We start from the raw sequence: 4502 nt of genomic DNA on the forward strand, positions 1-4502 counted from the left end.
GTGTGACATCCGTATTTTTTGAGAATCCATTGTAACAATGCATGTCCTTGTCCGCTATTGTAACAAAGCCTGTCCTTGTAGAATGGACTTGCAGACATTTAGATACTGAATGCACACAGAGTCATTTAGTTTTTTTTTGCGGGCCCATTGAAATGAATGGTTCTACATTAGGGCCACCAAAAAAATAAGGAACCGACACGGACAAAAAATACGTTCATGTCCATGAGCCCTTAGAGAGGATTTCTAATAAAGACATGTTTCCGCTCGGTCAAACCATAAGTTTTATGACTATACAGTAGATCTTGAAACTGGTGCTGGTGACAAGAATAACAAGAGGAGACTCCATCCTCCTGGTCTTTCACCGATATAGTCTCTGTAGTTCTTATCTGATATATAGGCAGGTAAGGAATGGGAAATGAAATGCTGCAGTCAAGATTTTTTTATTTTTTTTTATTTTTTTATTTTTTAGGGAAAAAGGGGAGGGAAGAAAAGGGGAAGGGAAGATAATTTTTTATTTTTTGGAAAACATTTGGTATTTTTTTAATTTTTTATGGAGGGGGATTAGGGAGAGAAAGGGAAAGGAGAAATGAGGAAGGGAAGTTTTTTTTAAGTTTTTTTGTTTTTGGGGAAGGGTTAAAATTTTCAATTTTTTTTTTTTTCCTGGCGGGTGGCAGTACAGGATGGTGCTTGACGGTTCGCCTTCACACTGGCTCTTTTTCCAGAGGCTCTCTAAATTTCATTTTCCTCCAGAACATGCAGATGCTGAAAAAAGAAAATCTATCAGTTATTTGATATTTGCTACTTACATGTCAGCTCTGAGTGAAATGTGTGCATAGATCCTCCAATGTTTTTTCTTACATTAGCTGCTTACCAGTCCACTGACATTATAACATGTCTGGCCTTGTGATATGCGCCAAATTTATCATGAAGCGTTCAGTATTGTGATAAATCTGGAGCATCTAGTGACTGCCTGGACTAAGTTTACACTGTGTAATGTGTAATATTTATCTAAAATACTACGCCTGTTCCACAGAGTATCTTATAGATGCTACCTACCATATGCCAGCGATCAGCATGATGGTGACGGAGCCGGCCACAGATATTGCTATGAGGGAAGCATTGTTGTTCCGCAGCTCCTCTAGAAGTGGCGGCTCAGGCGCTGTGATGTCAAGCACATCAGGAAGTGTAGGGCGAGGATGGTATTTTTTTGTCGCCTGTTCCGATTCGCTGATAACTAAATAAAGAAAACAATTACATTAATAGTTAATTCCATGAAGAGAACGATAATGACATTGTAGTGTATCTTATACATGAAAGACCACTCAGCATAGTGCCAGTAATAATATGTCCTTACCTGCCACGTTATAGGTGATCTTACTCACTGGCACCTCAGAGTCCAGGATGGTGGTACACGTGTACCGTCCGGAGTCCCCCATCTGTACGCCCTTGATCACTAGATAGGGCTCCCGGGTGATTTTGGGATTGTGTTCACGAGGCTATAGAAAAATTATGGAGAATTATTAGAGCCTCAGATATCACAACTATTTATAATATAATATTTGTAATTTATCATAGTCATATCATTAAGACAAAAATTTTGAAAATTACTGATGATAATTTGCTGACATGACAGAAAGTCTGATTTTAGACCATATTGAGCAGCCTGGTGATGATATTGGTGAAAGGACTTTCTGCTAAGTGGTTTTTGAGTAATGAAAGGAATAAGTTTGGGAAGCGCTGCCTTAACATTATGGTCGTATAACTCAAACTGAACAATCTCCCAATTTTACCCTTATTTTCTTGGAAATCTGCATTGTACTTACCAGGGTGAACACGTTGTTATAGGTGTCCTCCAGCCTTGCGTACCATTCAAAAGTACAGTCCAGAATTAGTTCTTCATATTCTGGGATTTTTATATTTATCTCTAGAAAAACAGGAAAATGAAAAAAGATATTATAGAAGTAATTGTGTAGATATTCTGTCCTACATTTAGGGGTTGTCTCAATAACACGTCTCCTTCTATAAGACCTAATAGGAAATATGGGCATCATAGAGGAGACTGATAGTAACTGGTTATATTCTGCTATCTCCTCACCTCCACAGTTTACAGTCTCTGCCAGGTGAGACTTGTGATCTTTACATGGAGAGCAGGACCGTCCAGTTTTCAGATCTGAGAAAAGAAGAAAGAAATGAAATGTGAGCCAAGCATTAAAGACACTTATAATATTAGAATAAATATGATAATCATGTGCTGGTATCTATCACCCCTCTGTCACCTGCACATGGACAGTATACTGTACAGGCTGCCACAAATCACCCTTCTAGCCTGCTTATGGACTGAATCATATTAATTTAAATATCCTCCTGTTTTGGGAAGTCTGATGTATACCAGTGACTGGTATATTTAGTGTACGGTGAGGATTTGGGGTCCTATATATTTACTAATGTACTATATTAATGTAGATGTAAGAATAGAAACTTCTACTTTACCGAAACATCTGTTGGAGGTGCACAGGCAGCTGCATCTCTCCAAGTAGTCTGTGAAAAGAGGAGACATCATATAATAGTCAGCGAGTGCTGTGTAAAGTGCCTATGTAGTGCTGCTCACCTCTGTATAATAGGCACAGTACCCACAGTTTACACATAGTTTACACACACTAGTGGGAAAGGTCCATTGGCATTCATTATATAGTGTAATTCTAGTTCCTCTGGCCTATGATAGAAATCTTATACTGTACCTTGATTTTTTGGAGGGCCCCCGGCGCAGACAACCTTCTCCTCAGCGCAGGTCTGACAGTTGATGTAGGTTTGCACCATTAATCCTGAGGAAATGCACTCGTGTTATAACCTTCCAATCTTATAGATAATAATAATAATGACAAGAAGCTGAATCTGGTATAAAATGTACTTACCACAGCTGTCTGCACCTGAGGAATGGAGAAGAAAGAAGACATTACTGACCGTTCTCATTGTCAGACTCATAAACCTCTAATCTCTGGGTCTCCTTATTATTACATGATGTCAGTGCCTCTGTGTTCATCACTTTGTTTTCTAGATTTCCATTGACAGAAATCTCTGAGCCGCCCCAGAACGGTCCGGGCCTCTATAGAGCGCAGAAGCTCCTAGTGCAAACATCCCTGGCAGCCAATCAGATGTCGGCTTTCATATGTCCAGTACAGGGTAGGAGATAACAGCAGTGATCTGATTGGTGGCTGTGGGGATCTCTAGTTTGGGTGTACATTACTTTTACTACATGAGGCCTGTGTGTAATACATTTATATGTCATATTATAGCACGTGTTATATCTAGAAGAACTCACCTTGTTTATTTGGACACCTCCCTAAAAGTGAGAAATGAAGAAAAGCAGAATTACTAATAGAAAACAATAGAGAACAGAAATCCCCTGTATATGAGGGCTCTATCTATAACACTGCAATAATACAAAAGAAAACTGCACGCATAGCAATTCCCAGTATAGAACATTTTATTACAATCGCTCCCTCCTGTCACTAGGCTGTAGGGAAAGGAAAACAAGCGGAAAACATCCTCTCTGACAACCTACCAGACACGTAGAAGATAAGTACAATGGTAGACAGAAGAAGATTCCACTTACGTTGGTTTGAGTCCTGGACGATAACCTTGAGCTTTTCTTTGAGTCGCTGGAAATGGAGTCCAATGATGTGAAGAAGCTGGATCTCTAAGATATATAAAGAGGAGAAGAATGAGAGTCCGATCCCCTCATCTATCAGTCTGAGCCCCCAACACACTAATTCCTATTAATAAGAGAAGTAGAATTTCCACCTACGTATAAAAAATTGTACTTACCCTTAAAATCTATATCCTGGATGACGTCCACAGATTTTTTATATTCAGACGCAATTTCGGATATAGCATATTTATCTGGAGGGAAAATAATGGTACAATAATTATCTATCTATCTATAGATTATATGAAATAGAGATAATAGTAATAATATAATTACCCAGTATGCCGACTTCATCCTCAAGGTAGTTCAGGACTTTTTTTTCTGTGACTTTGGCAAACCGCTTGATGTTGACATAGGCTTCTATCGAGTCAATGTCATCGACTTGGCTTTTGATAAAGGTGTTGAATTCTTCCATAGCCATTTTCCCTCTGGAGTCGCATGGTATGCAACAGAGAGACTGTCCGATGAAGACAGATGTTACAAGCAGTAGAAGCCACATGGTCTGGATAGAACCAGACATCTTTAGTAAAATCGCTTCCTGTAGCAAATAATCACTAAGGACGCAAGAGAGCAGAACTATGTCCCACTGAGAAGACAACAGCACTGCACAGATTAAAGCATCAGGCGCCGGTTAAGGGACAAGGTCTTTATGATATCATCAGAATATGCAGATGAGGCTCTGAAACAAGCAATTGGATTGGTGGAAAATGTGATTATGACACCACCAGAATATGCAAATGAGGCTCTGGAACACATAAACTATTGGATTGGTGGAAAATTTGATTGTGATAATATC

The 4502-nt window shown here is 39.2% G+C and overlaps 2 long non-coding RNA genes across 2 annotated transcripts; both read right to left on the reverse strand.

The window, feature by feature from the left end:
- Positions 1-1138: 1138 nt before the first annotated feature.
- Positions 1139-1854, reverse strand: LOC120991503. The gene is made up of 3 exons (XR_005776695.1): positions 1824-1854; positions 1355-1496; positions 1139-1234 (listed from the first exon to the last, which is right to left on the reverse strand). It is a non-coding gene; the product is annotated as an uncharacterized LOC120991503 (long non-coding RNA).
- An 8-nt stretch (positions 1855-1862) lies between these two features.
- Positions 1863-2759, reverse strand: LOC120991504. The gene is made up of 4 exons (XR_005776696.1): positions 2739-2759; positions 2491-2538; positions 2096-2170; positions 1863-1924 (listed from the first exon to the last, which is right to left on the reverse strand). It is a non-coding gene; the product is annotated as an uncharacterized LOC120991504 (long non-coding RNA).
- Between the last annotated feature and the right edge of the window lie 1743 nt (positions 2760-4502).

The sequence above is a fragment of the Bufo bufo genome, chromosome 2, assembly GCF_905171765.1.
Source record: "Bufo bufo chromosome 2, aBufBuf1.1, whole genome shotgun sequence".
Taxonomy (NCBI): Eukaryota; Metazoa; Chordata; class Amphibia; order Anura; family Bufonidae; genus Bufo; species Bufo bufo.